The sequence below is a fragment of the Giraffa tippelskirchi genome, chromosome 11 (assembly GCF_054371585.1).
Source record: "Giraffa tippelskirchi isolate mGirTip1 chromosome 11, T2T-mGirTip1v1.2.pri, whole genome shotgun sequence".
Taxonomy (NCBI): Eukaryota; Metazoa; Chordata; class Mammalia; order Artiodactyla; family Giraffidae; genus Giraffa; species Giraffa tippelskirchi.
The window spans coordinates 99608500-99631317 of NC_137285.1; the positions used below are offsets into that span (position 1 = coordinate 99608500).

General features: G+C 49.6%; 1 protein-coding gene and 1 long non-coding RNA gene across 5 annotated transcripts in view; both read left to right on the top strand.

The window, feature by feature from the left end:
• ZBTB16 (zinc finger and BTB domain containing 16) overlaps positions 1-22818 on the top strand; it is a 198109-nt gene that overhangs the window by 15768 nt on the left and 159523 nt on the right. The window lies entirely within an intron of this gene.
• On the top strand, positions 7016-19371 carry LOC145527196 (uncharacterized). The gene is made up of 3 exons (XR_014069562.1): positions 7016-7139; positions 11482-11866; positions 17789-19371. It is a non-coding gene; the product is annotated as an uncharacterized LOC145527196 (long non-coding RNA).

Here is a 22818-nt window from a genome sequence, read left to right on the forward strand (position 1 = left end):
TGCCATAGTGAGAAGCAGATGTGGCCGAGCGTAATGGCCCTCGGTGATCCATCAGGCCTGGAGTGCTGGGGGAAACATTATGAGTGTTAATTTGGGGGAGTCTTTTTATGGTAGCTGGGGGAAATGTGGAGGGATTGTTGGAAATGTATTTATTTAAGCCGTTCAGCGGGTTAGATGCTGCCGGGGGTCTACGGTGGCTGAAGCTCCCACCCCCCTCCACCCACCCCCCCAACCCTTCCTTTAAAGAAGGCCCCTCCCCAGCCCTGCAGCCCAGGCCTGATTGCTTCCAGAGTTGGAGAGACAGCTTAGCAGGCTCTTGTTTCTTGCCGATGTACCTTATTAGTAGCACCTGGCATCATAACCCACTAATGGGAACCAGCGCTCTCCTCCTGCGTGGCCAGTGACAAGTAGCCCTGTCAGCCGGAGCTCGCCGTGCGAGGAAGTTCCTATTAGCTTTATGGTCAGGAGAACTTGTCCTGTTCAGGAAATGAATGTTGCCGCTAAAGGTCCTCGGCCCTGACCCTGGCGGCGTAACCTGTGCGGGCTGGGGAGACCCCGCTCAGGATGCTTGGGATTTCAGCCCCTCTCTGGTTCTTGTCATATGTAAAGAGGGAATCATTGTGGTATGTTGCAGCCTTGAACTTTTGATTTATGCAGCGAGGGCGACTTAACCGTTTCCATGCCTGGACTGCCGTGTGGTGACAGAGCTCAGGGTGTCCGCCTAGGTGTTGGGGGGCAGAGGACGGAGCCCTCGTGCTGGTCGGCGGAGTGGCTGCTAGGACCTCAGGAGGACGCTTTGCTTGCTTTTCCTTCTCGAAGTGCCTGGATGTTCAGGGTTGCTTGTTGCCTGCGGAAGGGTGGAAACCTGGGACACTTTGCGTCTGTGAGTGAACCTGGGTTTGAATCCATTCTCTGCCTGTTTGGAGCTCCGCAATAGATACCTAGCCACCTGCTTCCTCATCTGCACCAGGAAGTTAATAATGTCAATTTCACGCGTGCTGCCATGATGATGTTTGTAGGATGGTGCACACGGGACCCCCGGGGCCAGGCACGTGGCATGGTCTCAGGGCACAGTGTTGGGAGGGACGTACGTGTTTTCTTTTTGCTCATTGAAAAATGGTTTGAAAAACAGAAGAGGATGGCAGACCACTTTTTTTCTTTTTTGAGTATCAAGACCGTTTCTCCCCCTCATCACAGGCTAAAATCTTTACGGAAAGACTGCTTAGGTGGCTTCTCCTTCTGCCTCTTTCAACCTGTGAGTAACGTTTAGAAATGTGACTTTTGTGGAAAACAGCAGCGTTTGACCTCATTCTCGAGGGGAACACTGTCCTGACTCTTTGAGAAGAGGCGTTTGTGAGTTGTCTGGCAAAAGGATGTGTCACTTTTGCTGCGGCCACTGCCTTGTTAAAGGCCCCTGGTGACAAAGGGGTGAATTGCACCAGGGTCTGGAGAAGGCAATGGCAACCCACTCCAGTACTCTTGCCTGGAGAATCCCAGGGACAGAGGAGCCTGGTGGGCTGCCGTCTGTGGAGTCGCACAGAGTCGGACACGACTGAAGCAACTTAACAGCAGCAGCAGCAGCACCAGGGTCGCTAGGAAAGGGTGGGCCTTGCGGGGGAGGGAAGGTTGGGATGGGACGCCTCCGGAACTGCAAAACAGACCTGTCCCTCTGTCTCTGGCATTTATGGCATCGTTGACAGTAGTTCAAGGAAAAACAAAAATAAGTTCTGACCGACTGTGTGGTTGGATGCAAAAAGTGAAGGACAGGCGTGGTCACCGGTGCCGGCAACCAGACCCAGAGTTTTGGGGAGTGGGACCCTGGATTGTTGCGGGGCGCACACACCCTGGGAGGCGCATTCTTACTCCCCTCAGCCCTCTCTCCATCCTTTTACGTCAACAGCAGCTCCTGCCCCTCTTGGAGCAGGTGAAAGCTGCTTTGAGGGCGTTCGCAGAGTAGGGATTGGAAATGTTCGATGCAAAAGTGAAATCGTGACAGTTGTCCCCTCGATTCTCTGCTAAATTAAGGATCCGCTAACATTTCTGAGTCTACCTCCTTATATACCCCCACCCCCGTCCCCTTGGCAGAAGGGATAAAGCCAGTACCTAAAAACAATGTGAAGCCGCTGCTAAATCGAGTGACTCTAAAAACATTTTTCTTTCCTTGAAGTTGAGCGTGGAAAACCAGGGCTGGACTCCCGAGCTCTGCAGACCCGTTTAGGGCCCAGGGCTGGCCCCTTCCTCAATTCCTAGCACAACGGTTTTCATTGCCACCGGCGCCCCCCCCTTCCTTCCCTGCTTCATAATTATCCACAATTTTACTTTTTGTGTCCTGACAGCTACAGAGTGGGTTTTGTGTTTTGAGCTGAGTAGCTGCTAAATATTCCCCAGAAGCCAGATTCAATGGCTCGAGGGAGGGGATAGGCCAAATCTTGGCATCTCCTGTTGCAAAAAGTGAAAAATATTTCTGTTTGCAGTTAATTTTAGTGGCAAGCAGATCATGTTAACTGGATGTAATTGCTTCCAGATATGGCGGAGGGTTTTGTGTGTTGAGATGAAGGGTCTGGTAAGTGCTTACTTCCTGTGTAAATTAGCCTATTCCATTCAGGCTTTCATTCTGGCCAGCCCTGGATTCTGTCATTCTCCCGTTTCCCCCTCCCCAGCCCACAGCCTGGTGTGAGAAGCAGCTTGCTCCGTCTGTCCATCGGTCCGAGTGCAATTCTTTTGTCACTTGGAGCCACTCACCTCTTGGTGCTTGATGCGAATTTGCCCTTAATATAATGAGAAGGGTTTGAAAAGATGCCAGCTGGGCCTGCTTCTTTCTGGGGAAAGGCAGATCTGCCAAACCCGGGGGCAGGTAGTCTGTATCTGCTGGTCCCATGGATGGTGTCCAGAATCCACAACTCCTGGTTTTCCTTGAATTTTTTTTTTCCCTGCTGCCTGCTGGCCCCTACTCTCACCTTGGAGAATACCTTTTTCAATCTTTCTGAACAAAGCAACTCCAATGGTTCTGAATCCCAGAAAAATGAAATGGCTGTTTCAAGGAGGAGAAAGTTTGGGCCCTGGAATCTAGCCATGGAAGGTTCTCTTAGGTATGAAGCCACCACTCTTGCAAAGCAGGTTGGACCAACAACATACGCACACCTGCCCCTCCCTGCAAAACAGGAGAGGCAAATGCACCCAGGGAATCTTCTCCACGTTCCTGTGGGTTTCCAGGGTTGGAACTGAGGGAAAAGTGTTAAGATTCATGTTCTCCTAAATTCCGATTTTGTCCTGTGGCCAGTCCTACATTCTTAGCGCTATTTGCATAAGAGATTGCTGTTTATCTTCCTATATCAACTCCACTGATAACCCCTGTGGTCTGTTTAACAGTCTATGAGGAGCAGATTACTTGATAAATGCCAGTTTTTCCAATATGCAGAGATAAACTGTTGGGGTCAGGGTGAGGGGTGGAATGAGGAAGGAGAGACCAGGTGGGGAGCTCGGACCCTCTTTCAGATCGGGGTGGAAACGTGTGAGGGCACCTGACGGCAGAAAACAGGTATCTTGTAAAACAGCCACTGCATTTATCACACAGTTTATCAGCTTCCTGCCCTCCTCTGCCTTTCTCCCCCTCCGTGTGGACAGGCAGCCTCTGAGAACGTTTCACTGAGTGGGCTGTCGAGGCCCGTGTTCATACAAGATGGGAGAGGGTGTAGGTAATCTTTGCCTCTTTAGTTCCTGTCTTTTTCTGCCTTCATCCTCTCCCCCTCCCACAAGTTGTAGGATGATAAGTAATGCATGCTTACTAAAAATATGTAAATCTGAAATCTTCAAGGGATAGACTTTTCCTACCTGCCCTGAATTTGCTTCTTTAAGCAGAGTGCCTGGTTGGGGAAGAAGCAAGGTGAAAACTTCTGACCCCATCGCCTAGTCAATAAGCTGTCTGAGAATCAAACAAAAGAGTTTGGACTGGCTGCTAAAGCTTGGAACCCAACTGATAGCTTTGTTTTGATGTCCTTGTAATGTTTGCAGATCACAGAGGGTGCTATTTAGAGCAGGGGTATCTAAGGGGACAGACTTACTGGGAAGTTGAAACAGTGAACACAAAGTCCAGGAGATGCTGAAGATAGTGAAATACAGCCCAGGATTCGGGGTGGGGGCGGCAGGAAAGAGGCTCTCTGGGAGGTGACGGGAGTGGTGTTTTCTAGGGACAATATGTAGTGATGGGAAGAATGCAAAGTTCAGAGTAAGACATCCTAGATGAAAACCCTGACTCCAGATTTACTAGCTGGATGCTTTGAACAAGTTACTTAGCCTTTCTGTGCCCTCATTTCCTTGTTCTCTTAAAAAAAAAAATGTGGCAGGTATACCTTTTAGGTGGTTATGTGGATAAAATAACGTTTAAAGAGGAAATTCCCTGGCGGTTCAGTGGATAAGACTTGATGCTTTCACTGCTGTGGGCCTGGCTTCCATCCCTGGTCAGGGAACTAAGATTCTACAAGCTGCGTAGTATGGCCAAAAAAACAAAAAAGTTATAACAGAGGGAAGGCACTGTGTAAATAGGCACTACTGAGCCTTAGAACTAGATCCTTAGAAACCTTCTATTTTGGCAGGGGAGCAACTATGAAAGAAACTGGTGAAATCTTTTGTTTTGGGCACTGCTAAGTGGAAGGTAGTACTGACTGATCTTGTGGTAGCAGTCAGCAGGTGAAATAATAGATGAATAATTTGAGTGCTTCCCAGGTGGCTCATTGGTAAAGAATCCGCCTGCCAATGCAGGAGACACAGGTTTGATCCCTGGGTCGGGAAGAACCCCTGGAGAAGGAAATGGTAACTCACTCCAGTATTATTCCCTGGGAAATCCCATGGATGGAGGAGCCTCATGGGCTGCAGTCCAAGGGGTCGCAAAAGAGTTGAACGCGACTTAGCAATTAAGCAAACAAACAAATTTGAATGCCTAGTGAATATGAAGATCTCCATTTGTGAAGTGCTACTTGCTGTTGTAAAGAAGCTTCTGTATCTAATAAGTGATCACTTAATCCTCTGATGTGGCCCAGGCCCCAAGCATTTTGGAAATCTTTCGGAATCCTTTCTGAAGCCTGTGCCACTTTCTTTTGCCTTGTCTTCTAGGAGGGTAGATTTGACTTTTGGAAATGGTCGAAATAATTCAGTGACAAATGTGGTGAGTATAGTATGTGATGACATTGGTGACTGTGGCTGACTCTGAAGGCAGATTTTTGGAGAGAGTATGTAGAGAGGGCATGTCAGCTCAGCCCAGGGTGCATGGGGCCTTACTTCTTGGGTGGGAGTTGAACAGGGCCAAGGGATTTGTGATTTCCAACTGATGACACTGAAGGAGTCACTGCCGCTGACTGCGCCCCCACCCCCACCCAGCCCCCCAGCCTCCCAGGCCTGGGGCAGACTCGTCTCATTGCTGGGGTGTTTCTGCATTTGTGGTTTGGCCTCCTGTGAGTTTGGGCTCCCAAGAGGCACTTCCGGTGTTAAAAAAAAGTCTTGCCCGTCACGAGTCAGTGTTGCTTGGAGTCAGGAAGAATGGATTGAGTTTGGACATATATTCTCCAAGGGGATGGGCACAGGAGGCTTTAGGGGCCCCAGTGACTCCTGAGTTCCATCTCTTGGGAAGGTTAAAGGAGCTCGTGTGTTAAAATCCTATCCTGCTGTCTGGCACATCCTCAGCGTGGCTAGTCCCCTTTTCTGACATCCTTACTTGTCCTCAACACTGCGAGGCTCGAGGGAGGAATATTTGACTTTCCTCTCCGTGAGAACCGCCACTGGGCTGTCAGTCAATCCCATTCACCTTGGGATTGTCCGTCAGACCTGAATCTTTTGTGACCTGGCTGTGCGGAGGGTCGGGGATGGGGCCAACGCTCAGACTCGCTCTTTCTCTCTCCTCGCTCTCTATGTTATTTATAGTAAAACATATTAGGACCCAGTGTTAAAGAGGAAGGATGAGTCATTCCATTGAAACCATTGATGACATAAATAAAAGCAAAATGCTTACTATGTGTTTTGCGCAGTATTTAAGGCCAGGTTGTGCTAATTTGAACGCTCCCTGACTGGATCTGTGAAAGTATACATATGTGGGAAAAAATTCAGGTTTAACCAGAGGGAAGTTAGTTATTGAAAATCTATTTCGGTATCTACTTTCTCCCTTTTATTTACATCCGGTCCATATTCAAATCCTGGTTGTCATCCTTCCTAATGAGAGGGACTGGCTTCTTTTCTTGCTAGGATTTGTTTATTTTTGGAAGGTTGAGGAATGGTGCAAGGGGTGTTCTGGGTGCCCCCAGTCTTCACCCCTCTTCTCACCTCCTGTTGAGGGAAAGCTCTCAGAACCCTCACCTGCCTCCCAGCTGTGGGTTCTCAAGGTGACCAGTAATCATAGACTGATAGACCTGGAAGGATGCATACATTGTTTATTTCAGCATGCTCATTTAGGATGTAAAATATGGAGGTTCAGAGAGGCTTTGTGATTCACCCAAGGTCACATAGCAAATTAGTAAGGACTAGAATCCATATCCCTGCCTACTTTAATTCCTTCTTCACAAACCTCCCTGTGCCTGCCGGGGTCTGCTCCCTGCTTCCACCACCAGGAGGAATTAAAGTAGGATAAGAATAGAATCTGACTTAAGGGCAGTTTCACATCTTTGGCTGTGTGGGGTGGATTTTTGGCATGGTGACTGGCCTCGTGGGGTGCTCATTAACCTCTCTCCTGCTCAGGCCGAGTGGACTAGTGTGCATTAAATTCTTTAGATTTGCAGGCGGTGTACTGCTCTGGGGTTTTGAGTATTGGTAAGACCTGGGACTTGCCCTTGAGGAGCTTGTAACTTGAGCAGATGAGTTAAAATACTGCAAATGTGTACGAGCAGGTTGATAACTATGAGAGAAATTAGAAAATGGAAAGATTATGGCAGACATACAGGAGAAAAAAACACAAGGCAATTCAGAGATGAGATGCCTTCCACCTGCAGGGATTCATTTTTAATTAATATTTTTTTGTTGTTGCACACTTACTGTGTGTGGGGCCCCAGATTAGGCCCCTGGAATTCAGTGGTGCACAAGACAACAGAGTGTCTGGCCTTGTGGGGCTTTCTGGATGGGGGAGAAATGTAGCTAGTGTTCTTCTGAAAAACTGTGGGGTTGCAATTGTGGTAAATGCTGGGATCCTGGGTAATACAACTCCCTTTGGCTGGAGTGAGGGTGATTAATACTGGAGTGATAGGTTGGGGTTAGGTGGGGGTGCCAGAAAGTGCCAGGCCAGGGAGGGGACAAGGCAGGGTGGGAGGGTGGGGAGAGCATGAGTGGCCTGAGGACAGATTGTCATGCTGCCACTTGTAGACTGATCTTGGCCACACGCCCGAAACACTGTCAACTGTGGTTTCCTCATCCTACGGTGGGGTTATCATGCGGGATATCATGGGAACTCGCCTGAGGATTTCAGATAATGCAGTTAACACATTCTGCACGGGACCTGGACCAAGGTAGTTGCTCAATAAACGTAACTGTTGTTAGTTCGGTGACTTTATCCTGGGGCAGTTGGGAGCCTCTGAAGGTGTTTGAGCAGGAAAGGGACAAGGTTCGAGCTGTCCACACTGGTCGTCTAGTGTCCTGGCTCCCAGGCTACCCCGACTCTTGTTTCTGCCTTCGGGTCTGCAAAGGAGTTTGTTTAGCGGTTAATCATCAGCCTCTCTCCCTGCGTCTTGCACCCAGCATCTACCAAGATGGAATGACGTGACATGAAATGGACCGTTGCCACCTCTTCTCAGTGGGCGGAGGGCCTGGGAGAGGGAGAGGCAGTGGGGAGAGGGGACTGCAGCCCTGGGATCAGAGGAAACAACACCACGAAGCTGGCCAGCCGGACTGTTACCGGCTGTCTGACGCTCTTTTAATAGAAACCTGAAGGTCTGAGCTGAGCCTAACCGTCCGTCGCCCCGCTTGCCTGCCTGATAGCGCGCGGAGGGCCGGTATCTCCCGTGGGCCAGTCTGGGCTGTGGTTGCAGCCGAAGCCCGCGTCTGCAGAGCGACAGCGGCTGGGGGAGATAAGGGCCGCGTTGTGTAAGAGGGGCTCGGTCTGTTGGCCCCACGGCTCCCGGCCCCTGGTTAACTGCTAACCTCAACGGAGGAGTGGGCCCTTGCTGGGAAGGGCCGTTCCAGGGCCCCTCGCTGGTTCCACTGATGCCTTTTTGTGGTTGGATAAAGGAAGCTCATGTAGGCCGCCCACAGTGCACACTTGGGCTTGGGCTACGGCTGTTTGCTTGTTTTGTTTTTCTCCTTTGTCTTTCTTAAAAAAGAGAAGCTGAAAGGGGGACAGTCTTGCTTGGCACCTACCACCCATAGCCCGAAATGACAGAAAACAAGCAGTTCCTAAACCAGGCGAGAAAAACATCCTCTTTCCCTGCCTGGTATCCCCGGGTCCCCAGAGGCCAGCTAGGAGAATTTGGTTTGGGGGCTTGACTGGAGGGGCCTTTCTTGGTGGCTCAGCAGTCAAGAATCCAGCTGCCAGTGCAGGAGAATCAGGTTCAATCCCTGGGTGGGGAAGATCCCCTGGAGGAGGAAATGGCAACCCCCTCCAGTATATTCTTGCCTGGGAAATCCCATGGACAGAGGAACCCGGTGGGATACAGTCCATGGGGTCGCGGAAAAGTAGGACACAACTTGGCAACTAAACAACAGTGACAACTTGGCTAGAAGAGCCTGTCCTGGAACCTCGACCCCAGGCCAGCTTTTCTAACATCCCAGTGGCTGGGTCCAGGGAGCCGCGGTAGAAAATATATTGCACTTTGCTTACTTTCTTCTTTCCATCTTCCCCAGCCACTTTTAAGATGGATAAGTGAGCCATAGTGTGTGTTCCCCAGTCTTCAAAGGATGATGGAGTCTAGCGTCCTGGCTTCTGGCCTTGCCCTGTTGTGATGGGTGATGGGCCGGAAGGGACTTTGGTGGCCAGCCCCCATTCTGAGGCTCTCGTGTGTTCCATGCCGCCGAGTCTCTCCGTGGACCCCTCAGGAGAGGGATGTTGCTGTTCCCTGAGCAGCCAGTTCTTCTTCCAGGGAGTTCTTACAGCCCCACCCTACTTCTGCTCTTTGGAGTCACAGAGACTCTGGGCCACAGCCTTTGAAATCTTTGTAGGATAGCTGTGTGTCTTCCTTACTTAGGCAGTGGTTTACCATATACCATGATTTTAGTTCAATTCACCATTCTCATAATACTGTTTTAGGTTCTTCCAGATTTGTCAATTTTATATCACTGCAGACATCAGAAGGATCGTATACACTGACATGAGCAGGTGAAGAACCAGACACTCACCTCCGTTGTTTGAGATGTTATACTTCTGCTAATGGGTCTTCCGAGTGTCTGCCTTCTGCTCTTTCCTCTGGCTGCCCTGAGGTTATTTCCCTTGATCTTGGCTGTCTGATTGCTCCTAGAGACTGCAGTGATTTTTGTTTTTGTGGGGAAGGTCACTGGGGGTAGCAGGAATGAGGGGTTGGATGGGAGATGATCTCTCTGACTATTAGCTAGAATGGATGGTCATTTGCAGGCTTGGTGGTTGCTGCATGCCCACTGCAGGGGTCTGGCTCAGGGATAGTCAGGGAGAGCAGGTGGTGATTTAAAAGATTCGAGGTGGTGGCTTATATTGATTTTAGCTTATCTGACCCTTTAGCTAGAGGCTGCTCTTCCCTCAAAGTGTCTTACTAGCTGTAACTTAAAGCAACAGAGAAACATATATTATCCCTTTCTTTGCATTAATTAGGACTGGGAAATTCATTATTTAGAGGGATAAGTGCTTCTGAGGAGGGAGACTTTTGAACCAGTTTAGAGATCTGTGGCCAGACTGCGGGATTCCCAGGTAGCAAGTGGAGATGAAGGTGGGAGAGTTGACGAGACATGAGTGGGGAGGAGGGGTGAAGGGTCAGGAAGGGGAGGCATCCAGAGCCCTGTGCAGCCTAGCAGGGATCAGACGCCCTTCTCCAAGGGGGCCCAAGTTAACAGTCCTAGGAGCAGGCTGATCCTGGATCTTCTAGAAATGTTGCTTTCTGGGTTTAAAATACAGTGTTTAGATTAGCTCTGGCACGTGGTCTGGTTAGCCAAGGGTTAAATTGCACATTTCCCCCTTTTAGTCATAAAGCCAGTTACAGATCTGCCCTGGACCCAGGTTTTCCTGCCTTGGTGGATGAGTCTAGAGGACCTACCAGAATGATCAGTGACTCTTGTCTGAATTCCAAAACCCTACCATGATGATTCTGTTCTGAAGCTGTGGAGTCAAGGGCGAGTGAATGTGTGACCCTCACCCCCAGGAATTATCTGGAAGTTGTGTTTTGGATGAAACCTGTGATAGCTAGCTTTTTTCTTTGCTGGTTTATCCTAGAACGGAGGCTGTGGCCCACAGAACAGTACATTTTTCATCTCGGCCCAGGCCTTACACAAGTACACTAAAACTGACGGTTCAGCAGAGCTTTATTTATCTGTGTTATATGTTATGGGCTCTGATATTTTCTCTTCTGTTTATCTTTCCTGTTTCATTTAACATTTGTTAATCAAGACCCCCTAATGGATTGTTACCCATAGTTTAAAGAACACCCTAATAAAGTGAGGATTTAGCCATGGGTATTCAATTCAAAAGACATTTACTGAGCACATACTGTGTGCTGGGTGCTTACCAAGTGCTGTGAGGTAGCACACAGCTGTTAATAAAGCCTGTTAAGAGCTCACAGTAAAACACATGATAGCCATACACATGTATATGGCTCTGTGTGTGTGTTAATCAGACCTATGCTCAATTATTGTATTAGTGAGATACTAGGGGAGCACAGGAGAGGAATTGAACAGTTCTGATTGAAGCTTCAGGAGGGATTCATGGAGGAGGTGTTTGGCTGGTCTTGGATGATGGCAAGGATTTGGAGAAGTAGAGATAGGTATTGTCATTTCTAGCTTGGAAGTGAGAAAAGGTGACCGTGTATGTGTTTGGGCAGATGGCCCGCAGGCAACTCAGTGTGCCGGAGTGGGGGATGGACGTGGGATGAATGGGAGAGCAGGCAGAAGAAATGGATCGGGGCCAGGTCTTGGAGCTCTCTGAATGCCATGCTAGCAGTTCTGGGCAAGGCTGAGTTGGTTGGAGGTTGGGTAACGGAGATTTTCGTAGAAGACAGACCTGGGAGAGGAGAGGCCATGAAGTCGCTCAGACTGCTAACCCCCCTCTGTTGCTATCCAGCCTTCTCTGAGTATTTAGGAGTGGGATGGAAGTGGTGTACAGCTTTATAAGCAGCCTGGATTGGATGCTGGCTTTCCGTCAAAGTTCTTTCCCATCCTAACTCCTTCTCACAGTCCACAGCCCACTTTGGGAGAGAGAACTGCCTCTTTGGGGCTTCCCTGGTGGCTCAGATGGTTAAGAATCTGCCTACAATTTGGGAGATCTGGGTTCGATCCCTGGGTCAGGAAGATCACCAAGAAGGGAATAGCTGCCCACTCCAGTATTCTTGCCTGGAGGGTCCCATGGACAGAGGAGTCTGGTGGGCTACAGTCCATGGAGTTGCAGAGTCAGACACAGCTGAGTGACACTCACTGCCTCATGGAGCCCCCTGGACAGCGACATTTGAATGGGCCCCCTTAGACCTGGCGCACACCTGTCCTTTCTCACATTCAATCTCTACCCTTGGCAAACGACGCAGCAGCTCAAACTCAGCCCTAGGCCTCCCAGAAGTCAGGCCACTTCCAGGAGAGCAGGGTTTGGAATGAAAGTGCTTTTGTTTGGGGTGTTTTCTACTCCCCCATCCCCACTCCTGCCAGACCTGAGTTGTCCTTCTCTTTCTCTGTGGTCTCCAAGTCAGGCCTCTGTGGAAGCTCCATCTCACCGTTTGCACCCCCCCCAGCAGCTTGCCCCGACGGAGAAGGCAATGGCACCCCACTCCAGTACTCTTGCCTGGAAAATCCTTGGATGGAGGAGCCTGGTAGGCTGCAGTCCATGGGGTCGCGAAGAGTCGGACACGACTGAGCGACTTCACTTTCACTTTTCACTTTCATGCATTGGAGAAGGAAATGGCAACCTACTCCAGTGTTCTTGCCTGGAGAATCCCAGGGACGGGGGAGCCTGGTGGGCTGCCGTCTATGGGGTCGCACAGAGTCGGACACGACCGAAGCGACTTAGGAGCAGCAGCAGCAGCAGCTTGCTCTGACAAGTGTTTCTAAGCATTTCTAAATATGCACCATTTCATGATAAGCTTCACGGCCTTCTTACCAGGCTGTTTGGGCTCACGTTTTGTCTCCCCAGCTACCACACAGGTTCTGTCAGGGTGGTGATCGTGGTTTATCCATCCTCTCTCCCTCGACTACCTGACGCCTTGCTGAACACACAGCAGCTATTCCATAAATTACAGCTAAGTGGGTACCTGCTCTGGAGTAAGCCCTTCATGAGCACGAATACACTTCGTCCTCACAACCACCCATGGAGGTGGGTGCTGGTTTTTTTTTAAGAAATAATTTTATTTGTTTATTTTTGGTTGCGCTGGGTCTTCGTTGCTGCTCGGGGGCTTTCTCTAGTTGGGGTGAGTGGGGGGCTACTCTTGGTTGCGGTGCATGGGCTTCTCTTATGGAGCGTGGGCTGTGAGTGCAGGGACTTCAGTGGGTGGGGCTCATGGGCCCAGTTGCTTCTCGGCATGTGGAATCTCGGCATGTCAGACTCACGTCCCCTGCATTGACAGGTGGATTCTTGTCCACTGTGCTACCATGGAAGTCCCAGGTGCTGTTGCAGAAATCCTTGGGCTTCCAGGTTCACTCTCCCCAGCTTTGGACTTAGGTTCTCCTGCCCCAGGATGCTGCTTGGTTTATCTCTGTCCAGCCTTCATCAGGGTGACTCTGTTGACACTCTTATTTCAAAGGCTGCCTGTGACCTCCTAGTTCTCGAAAGCAGTGTACCTTCCTGGACTCTTTAACATCAACCCCCCTGCCCATCCGCCTCAAGATTCCTGAAGCTCCCTCCCTAGAGGCAGTGTGATCTAGTACATGGACTTCTGCAGGATCTGTGCTTGCCTTTTTTAAAAATCTTTTTCATTGGTAAACTTTTTTTTGAGGAAACTGAATTGTAGTTGATTTACACTGTTGTGTTACTTTGCTGCACTTTTGTACAGCAAGGTGATTCAGTTATACACACACACACACACACACACACACACACATATATATTCTTTTTCAGATTCTTTTCAATTGTTACATGATACTGAATACAGTTCCCTGTGCTGTATAGTAGATCCTTGTTGGTTATCTGTTTTCTACACGTCTTTGCCTCTTGTTGAGGGGCAGACACTTTGGTCCCCATAGTCTGCTTCCTCATCTGCCAAGTGCTGGTAGCTTCTGCCCTTCACAGCAGAGGCAGAGATGGGCTGTCAGTGTGTGTCCGCGGTGGCTGAAGGTGGCCCTGTCACGCCACAGTGGAGGTGCTTCCTGAGATGATGTCCCTGCTGTTTCTCCTCTCTCCAGTCTCCTCCTTGGCCATCTCGTGGTTTCTGTGCTCTGCTCTCTGTGGAAGACTTCCAGATCTCTGTCGCTAGTGTTTTTGTCTTCCCTGTGTTGCACACCTGCCTTTCTAGCTGCCTGCTGGGTACACCAGTCCTGCCAGAACCTAGAACTTGGTGTGTGCAGGCTGAGTGCAGTACTATCCCTCTTGAATCTTCTCCTCTGTGTCCTCAAGTTCTGCCAGAGGCTCTGCCCCCTTCTTTAGACCGTGGCATTGTCCCCCTGCCTTCCCTTTGCCTCTCTGGCTCATCTCCTCCCTCTCACTTAATCGGATGGATATCCCAGCCTCCTAACCAGCCTTCCTGCAGTGCCCCCGACCGCGGCTTATCACCCCATCCTCCCGAAGCAGAGCTCTGATCATGCTGCTGCCCTGCTCAAAACCCACAGTGGCCATTACCTCTTTCTAGAGAATCAACTGGAGAATTCCTAGCTTGGTGTTCAGAGCCATCGAGGATCCTAGATTCCAGATATGTTTCTATGCTTCTTCCCTTTCTCAGCACGTGCCTTAGGACATATGCCCCTCAAGCGGAGGGACCATCTTTTTCATGTCTGAGTTGTCACCTTTTAGCCCATCATCCAGCACGTGGAGGCTCAGTACACATTACTGTTGCGTCAGACTCGTTCCTTTAATTGCTATAATTTCTCCACTCATCACAGCAGGGCCAGAGATTTCAAGTTCAAACACAAATGCTGTCTCCTCACAGCCTTTCTTGATGCATCCTCCCCTTGGCTGCCAGTGGGAAGTAAGATGCCCACCTTTAACCTCCCATGCAAAGGGGTATAGATAGAACTTGACCCTTATTATCACCACTTCTATTCATTTTTTCCCTCCGACACCCTTTCTGAGTACGATCTGGGTGCTCTTCAGTTCCATAGCCATCACTCCTCCTCTCCTCTTTCCCCCAAGTCCAGTGCCATGCCCTGGATATTGTAAGTGTTCCATGAATCTTGTTGCATAGTGAACTGGAGGTTGTTTGATGGATAGTGGCATTATTATGAAATGGGTGGGCTGAACTTTCTGAATATCTGCAGTGTAGTACTAAGGGTTCAGTTCAGTTCAGTTCAGTTCAGTCGCTCAGTCGCATACGACTCTTTGCAACCCCATGGACTGCAGCACGCCAGGCTTCCCTATCCATCACCAACTCCCAGAGTTTACTCAAACTCATGTCCCTTGAGTCGATGATGCCAGCCAACCATCTCATCCTCTGTCGTCCCCTTCTCCTCCTGCCTTCAATCTTTCCCAGCATCAGGGTCTTTTCAAATGCGTCAGCTCTTCACATCAGGTGGCCAAAGTATTGGAGTTTCAGCTTCAACATCAGTCCTTCCAATGAACACTCAGGACTGATCTCCTTTAGGATGGACTGGTTGGATCTCTTTGCAGTTTAAGGGACTCTCAAGAGTCTTCTCCAACACCACCGTTCGAAAACATCAATTCTTCGGTGCTCAGCTTTCTTCACCATCCAACTCTCCCATCCATACATGACTACTGGAAAAACCATAGGAGTTAGAGATAGTTAAATAGCATGTCTATCACTCAATGGACATGAATTTGAACAAACTCCGGGAGAGAGAGGAGGACCGAGGAACCTGACATGCTGCAGCCCATGAGCTCACAAAGAGTCGGACACGACTTAGCGACTGAACAATCATAACAGCAACTAAGGGTTAGCCATCAAGGCAAAGCTGGTAGTAAAAAGAGAACCTAGAAAGTGGGCCCAGGCTTGGGGACTGTCAAAATAGAACTATCTTTGCTTGGAGCTTTTTCTTTTATCTTTTCTTTTTTCTGTCTGCTTCCCCCCACCCCTTTTTTGATCAGTGCCAGATTTGTCCTAATTGGCATCTTTATTATGGCAGGAATCAGCCAGGCAGCAGCAAGGGCTGGGGTGCACGAACACTGTGTGAAGAAGGGAGGTGGCCAGGACTGTGGACACAGTGCCTTGTTGTGCAAGCGCAGGTATACGGTGTACAGCCGCCTTTACCCACCAGGTGACAATGAGCAGGCCCCGGGGGTCAAGAACCATGAGTCCCTGCAACTGGATCCTCCCTCCCCTTCCCTCGCCCTCCAGCACCCCCAGAGGGGACCCACATTCCAATGAGCAGCAGTCCTTGGAGCAAAGGTGTCAGGGAGAGCTTTGCTGGGAGGGGTGGCAGGGCCCAGGGGGTGGACAGTCACTGGTTCCGCCCGGGATTCCCTGTGGGTTAAGGGAACCTGGGAGGGGCTGATCTTGAAGGGAAGGACTCGAACAAGGACTTCTCATCTGCACCTGCTCGCCCGGTGAGCACGCTGGTACCACTGCACTGGATTCCATACCATCGCTCCAGTAAGAGGGCTGAGACTGTGGCTTTTTCTCTTCTTTCTCCCAGTGCCCAGCCTGGCCTAAGGTGGTGACCTGTGATGTTTTCAGTGGGTTGAGTTATAGAGGGCGCCTCTGATGCCCAAGACCTGGGGAGGGGATCAGCCTTCTCTCGGGTCCCAGAAATCGTCCCTGCTCCAGGCTAGGCCTAGATGGGGAGAGGCAGAGGCCACTGAGCTAGCTGGTGAGGAGGCAGAGAGGAGGACAATCTGGCTCCCGTCCTGAAGGGCTCACTGGGGAGTCGTCCTTTTGCACCTGAATTTGCCGGAGTGCTGTGTGTTCTCTGCTGGCCTGGCGAACCTGGTGTAGGTATGAGCTAGATCCGGAGATGAGAGGGGCAGGGAGGCTGGACGGCTCCTTCCCTTTTCTGTCCTTTTCGACTTGGCAAGTAAGTCCCAGAGTGTTTGCATTGTAAAGGTCCACGAGTTTTATAGGCACCCGGATGGCAGGTGCAGGTCTGTAACTCCGCTCGGGGCCTCCTTGGGGCAGCCGGCCAGGCTCAGGGCAGGAAACGGCTGATTCTGGGTCACTTGGCGGCTCTTGTTTGCTGCTGAGATTGTTCTGTAATCAAGATCTTAGATCTGGAAGGGACACGAAGAGATGATCTAGTTCAGCTCGTGGCCTTCGGGCCTGAAAAGTGGTGCTGACAGTCTCGTGCCCATTTCACGGGCAGGTACCTAAAGGCCCAGAGTGACGGAGTGCCCTTAGGTCATTCAGCACGTCTCCTTCCGATCTTCTCTTCCGGCCCCTGCTGTGACATGCTGTGGATGGTTGCGGATGAGGTACTGTCTCCCTGTTGAGGTATATTTTCTGTGGGGTGAAGCCATTCTTGTCATTCAGTGCCTGAGAGGGCCAGGAAGAACGCCCTTGCTTTATTTCTAAGGGCCTGATGCAAAAGAGGGGGTGGGAAGACAGGGTGGCCTCTTGAACTTTGGGGTTTCTCTTGAGTTGAGGCCTTGCCTCGCTGGCCCTGGGAGGCTGTTGGTGGTTTGGGAAGCGAAGGAGGGAAGCGTGGCCTAGCCAGAGAGCTCCCGGGCTCCTGTCCGCCAGCCCCACATCACAGAAATGCCTGGACTTTCTGGTGGTCAGAAGGTAGTTTTGGAGAGCCTGTGTGCTTGAGGCCTTGTCTGGGGCTTGTCTGAGGTCTGGGTAAGAACTTCCCTGTCCATGGCTTAGAGACTCAGGCTTTATGGTCCCTTAATCCTGGGAAGCTCATTTGCAAACTTAAAAAAAGGACTTTGTTTTCTTAAATGCCATGTGGACCAGCCCTGGGCTGTCAGTGAGAAAAGTCTGAGACCTTGGCTTTCCTGGCTGAAATATGGTTGTGTGCCCCATGGCTGTCTGCCCTTTCTCGTAAGATAACTAATATCTCTACCAAACTCTCAGATTGTTTCTGCCCCCTTTTTTTTTTTTTTTTTGCCCCTGCGGCATTTTATCTTTGTGGGAAGTTTAAGCAAAATGTATCTGACCTTGTTGTTTCTGCATATTTGTTTTGTCCTCAAAGTTTCTGATTCTATCCCACCTTCCTCCCAAGGTGGAGTTAGTGGAAATTATAGTGGGTGTCATGGGGTGGTTAAAGGTCCTTACGTCTTTGTCCTCCTACCTGGCTGCAGAGAAGACAAGCTACAGGCATTTAATGAAGAACCTTTCACCATATTCTCGGGTCTTTCCCTGCCAAACCCTGCTGCTGCTAAGTCACTTCAGTTGTGTCCGACTCTGTGTGACCCCATAGACGTCAGCCCACCAGGCTCCCCCATCCCTGGGACTCTCCAGGCAAGAACACTGGAGTGGGTTGCCATTTCCTTTTCTAATGCATGAAAGTGAAAAGTAAAAGCAAAGCCGCTCAGTTGTGTCGGACTCTTCGCGACCCCAGGGACTACAGCCTACCAGGCTCCTCCGTCCATGGGATTCTTCAGGCAAGAGTACTGGAGTGGGTTGCCATTGCCTTCTCCACTGCCAACCCCTAAGCTCAGTCAAATAGCGAATATCTGTGAATTCTCTTAGTCTGTTTGTGCCAACTTCCGTAAGTGCCTTGCCGACTGGCTCTGGGCTGAGCGTCTCCTGTGGGGTGTGGCCTCTGTTTCTGTGTATGAGAGTTGAGTTGCTACTTCTGTACTTCCTTGTGCCTTTTTCCTTTTTCCTAATCTTATCTTTCTTTCTTTGCTTGATGTTTTCTTGTAATTATGTGACTGCACCCAGTGTGATACAGTTCCTTTCTGCTTCTCTGGCTTCCCGGGACGGTGTCCTGTGGCTGTGATCAGGGTGGACTCCAGTCTCTCCGCCCACTCCCCTTCTCCTTGCTTTTGTCCAGTTGACTGGACAAAGAGAACAAAACCAAATGGCCTCCCCTCCCCCTCTCCCCAACCAGTCACGCACTGGTGTTCTGAGCTGATCTTCCTGCAGCCATTGAAACACGTGCTTAAATGCCTCAGAGTCACTGGGACTGGCCAGGCCGGTGCACCCCTCCTCCCTGACACCCCCAGACCAGTCAGGGTTTTCCTGCCCCGTGGTAGCCAGTGGTGTGGGGCCGTGCAGAGCCCCTGAGGCTCTGCTGACCGGCAGCTCTGTTACAGTCGAGGAGCCAGAGGGCTGGGGCTGGGACAGGTCAGCCAGGCCTTTTTTATTTACAGTACTCTCTTTCACGGCCCCAGTGAAACGGGAGCCCCGAGAGGCTGCAGTGAAAGGGCACTGTGTTTGTGCACTCAGGCCTTCCAGGGCTTGCTACAAAAGGTGGGGGCACCCGGGGCTGTGAAGGGCTTTTTGTCACCGGCAGTTTGGCCTGGGCTCACCGAGGGCGAGAGGGCGAGGGTCGCCGCTGGGATTCTGCGCCTATGCATGTGTAGACAGTTCTGGGCTGCTCCTTAGGGCTAATTCTGTGGTCTGGGGGTGGGGGCAGGGGTGGGTACTGTACATCTTGATCCTCTCGATTTTATTGTAGCGAAGCCTTCCTTTCTCCTCAGGGTTTCTCCTAGTGGTCCCCTCGTCTCCCAGGAGCCATGGTTGGGAGTACAGTGTAGAGGGGACCCCAGTCTCCTCCCGCACTCTTCCTCTCTCCAAAGAGCAATTTCATGGGCAGCGATCAACTTCCGTGAGCGCTTGCATTCTTGTAGCTGCTGTTTCCTGATTCTGCCTCCCATCTTGTGGTCCCTGTGATCCTTGGTTTGCCCATCTGTAAAATGGAGGCAGTGATAGCATCCACATGATATGTATAGGACTGTTGTTAAGGAATGGGTCAGATAACATGTGGGATTGGCTCACATAGGGTTCTTTTCTTTCAAACTAACCAGCCACAGTCCCTTTCTCAGTCTGAGGAGCCAGGTTGGGGACCCCACTTTGTAGTGACCCCAACCTTCCTTTCATCCTCCCTGGCTCTTGGGGTTCTTCATACTTGTCACCCTCTGGTCTGCGTTACCTGATCAAGGGAAGAGAAGTTTTCCAGAAGAACATTCAAAGCATTAAGTTTCGAGATTGTAGAACGGATGAAAGCACACATATACCACACCCCACCCCAAAATTACCCGTTAAAAGGAGATAAAAAAACCACAAGTACCTACCCTGCATTGGTGAATTCTGGAAGCCTGACAGTGTTTTCTTCATTGACCTACTGTGACTCCAGTGGTTGAGTCCAGATGGGTGTGGAAGCCTCAAGTGTTTTTACCTTTGCCCTTTAATTCTATCTTTGAATGTCCAGAACCAAAAATCAGGGCCACAGATTAGCAGTGGCACAGAATGGTTAAATTCAAGCCTGTTTAGAGAGCCTCAGGACATTTAGAAGCCCTGGGTGGTCCGTGCAGTGGGGAAGCTGGTGTTCCCCAGCTACAGAGGGGCCATCTTCCTTTCAGCTTTTGTTTTCTGCACCACCTCCCCCCTTACACTTACCACCTCGTTTTCTCTCTTGGGGGCAACCCCCTCATGTTCTTGCCCATTTTCCCAAGAGGCAGTTAATAAACAGCCACAAGCAGAAGCAAGAAAATACCTCGAGGGAGTAAGCGAAAGGCCCGGATAAGGGTGGTGGAGCCTTGACCTGAACTACAGAATTATAAAGAGCCTCAGAAAATCTCCTGAACTGTGCTCACCCTTCAGGCCATTTCTGTGTCCTGTCCAGATGAAAGGAGAAAAAGATTGGAAGGACACAGCCAAGGGGGTTTTCCCTCCTAGCCAGCGCTGATTTCTCTGCTGCCTGGTTTCTCTGAGGGACTAATCTGAAAGAAAAATGGAGAACCTTATTTCTGCCACTTAGCCCACGTCCACTTTCTAGATGGTTTATAAAAAAGGCCTCACACTAGCTCTTTGGGACTATCTGTCATACATTAGGAATGGTTCTGGATGATTCTTGCATTGTCAAGAGACACTTTTTCTTTCTGTCTTGCTGCATTTGAAATAGTGATGATATCATTGATTCATACTTGAAGCCCTTCTCTGGTTAAATTCTTCTATATTCGCCCTTAAAAATATATTTTTGGGCTTTTCAGTAGAGCATACCCGATTAGTCCGCCAGTAGTCTGAGATGTTGGTTCATTCACGCAGGCCTCTCAGAAAGGTTTACGCTCCTTTGCAGTTGGTGAGGGCACAGGCCACCCCATGAATTGCAGTGTTGTGACTGATTGGGCACCCAGCTGCTGGGAGTCAGAGGGCGAACTTGGGTGTGCAGACAATGGAAAAGGGCCTCCCGAGAGCCATTGCTGCTCAGGAAGTTTCTGTGTGGGCTCAAACTTGGCTGCCAGCACTCCACGCAGTGCTTTTCTATGAGTTAGAAAAGGTGCCCCTTTATCGTTGGGTGGGATGGGCTGGGATTTCGCACCTGCTCAGCCCTCAGTAGGGTACACAAGGCTCCTGGTCCAAGGAGGCTTCTGTGCTTGGAGGGGTCCTGAAATGAAAGCTATTCTAGGGAGGTGTTTTGAGCCATCCGCTCATTGAGTGTCAGTCAGTGGGAGCCAGAGTTTCCCAAAGCCAAGGCCTCCCGAGGGTTTCACTGACCCCGCAACCGGTCTGGGTTCCTTCAGCCCAGAACTGATCAGGGCCCTACAGCGACCACACCAGGCTGCGGGCCACTGTGGCTCAACTCCACAGGAGCTGGGGGCCTCTCTGCCTGCTCTGGCATCCTTAAAGCTGCCAGAAACGTCAGGTGGGGTTTATGGCATCCTCGTAACATGACTGTCTCTGGTGACCAAGGCCAAGAAAAACAACAGGAAGGTATAGGAGTGGCCACGTGCAGGCACACAGCCCCCAGTCCCTGGCATTGCCGTCTGTAGGGTTGAGTTTGGAAAAGCACGGCATCTTATGCAACCAGTTTCTTCGGCATGGATATGGAGCTGGCAGGGGGAGACCCGTTAACAAGGCAGAGTTCAGCCCTTTGCAGGAAGATCCGATTTGCTCACCTCTTTCCTCGTAGTGTTGCTTATCAACGCTGGGACTTTAAAAAGCCACTGCCAGGCCTAGGCCAGTGATAGAGTAACCCCAGGTCCCTTTAGCCTGAGCACCCTTGGATGCTGTATTGACAAGACTCTGAAGAGCCCATGGTAAGTAGACCAGGGCCTGAGAATAATTTCCATTTAACTAATTATTATTCTTACTCTGATAGATTTGAAATCTATTTAACTTTTCAGGGTCCCATAGCCTTTTAAATGTTTCAAATGTATTCTCTCTGATAGGTTACCTTTTCTCTCCCTGTAGGCCATAATTAGTGTCCTTTACACAAAATTGGCTTAGAATTGGATTTAGAGAAGATAAGAATCAAATTACCAGTATTTATCTTGTAAATTCCAAAAGATCTACTTAAGACACTGTATTTAAAAAAAAAAAAAAAGGAGTTTAAAAGAAAGGTTTATTCTATGAAAAAGTAAATTCCTCATAGTCTGAACATCCCAGGGCCATTTTAATATTAAAGCTGCGACTTCCCTTAGAGGAACCTAAAATTGCCTTTTCCCTTGTCTCTCATTTTATCTCCAGTGGAGCTGAAATATGTTGCCAGGCTTTGGATGGTGGAAAACTAACATCCAGGTTTTCATTAAAATTTGGAGGGTTTGGATTGTCTATGATTTTTTGATTTGTGGTGAGACAAACCTCTAAACATGTGTATCCTAAAAGATATACATGTAATTTTTTACCTTGGCATTTTAAGTTATTAAGCTGTTGGGAGCTGGGAGAACAGACCTCGGAAGTCTCCTGCATGTTTGCATGACCTGATATGTCAGCATGCTAGTTTTCACATGCTGCTTAGTACAGTAAGTCTCCAGCAGGTTTAAATAAGGTCGTGTCAGAAAAATATGCCTGAGTTTTTAACACCGTTAGCTCATGAGGGTGCCAGGCAGTAATGGCATATTCAGATCATTCACTAAGTGTTTAGCTACAATCCTTGTACCCTACAAATCCTTCCTCTATTCAGGTGCACTTCTGGTGTTGGACGTGAAACTCTTACCCCTCAAGCGAGGAAGTGGAGGGTTTCAGCTGCAGCTCCCAGTTTGTGCCCGGGGTCACACTTCACTGGCACTTTTGTGACCTCAGAGGCACTCTCTGCATGGCCTTCTGCTTCAGCAACATTGTTGACTGCAGTTTTTCAAATTGATTCTGACTTTTTTTTTTTTGGTTCTGAAGAAGGTGTTGGAGGCCAAAACACAAACAACAGATTCCTTTTAAGGGAACAAAAATGTGTTTCATGAGCAGTTCCATTTCTGGGTATGGACCCAAAAGAATGGCAAGCAGGGACTTAAACAGATAACTGGTACAACCATGTTCATAGCAGTATTATTTACAATAACAAAAGAGTGGAAAGAACCCAAGTGTCCATTGACCGATGAATTGATAGATAAAAATGTGGTAAATACATACAATGGAATATTATTCAGCCTTAAAAAGGAAGGAAGTTCTGACACACACACTTGATATAGCATAGCTGATCCTTGAAGACATAATTCTATGTGAAATAAGCCAGACATAAAAGGTAAGTCTTGCGTGGTTCCGT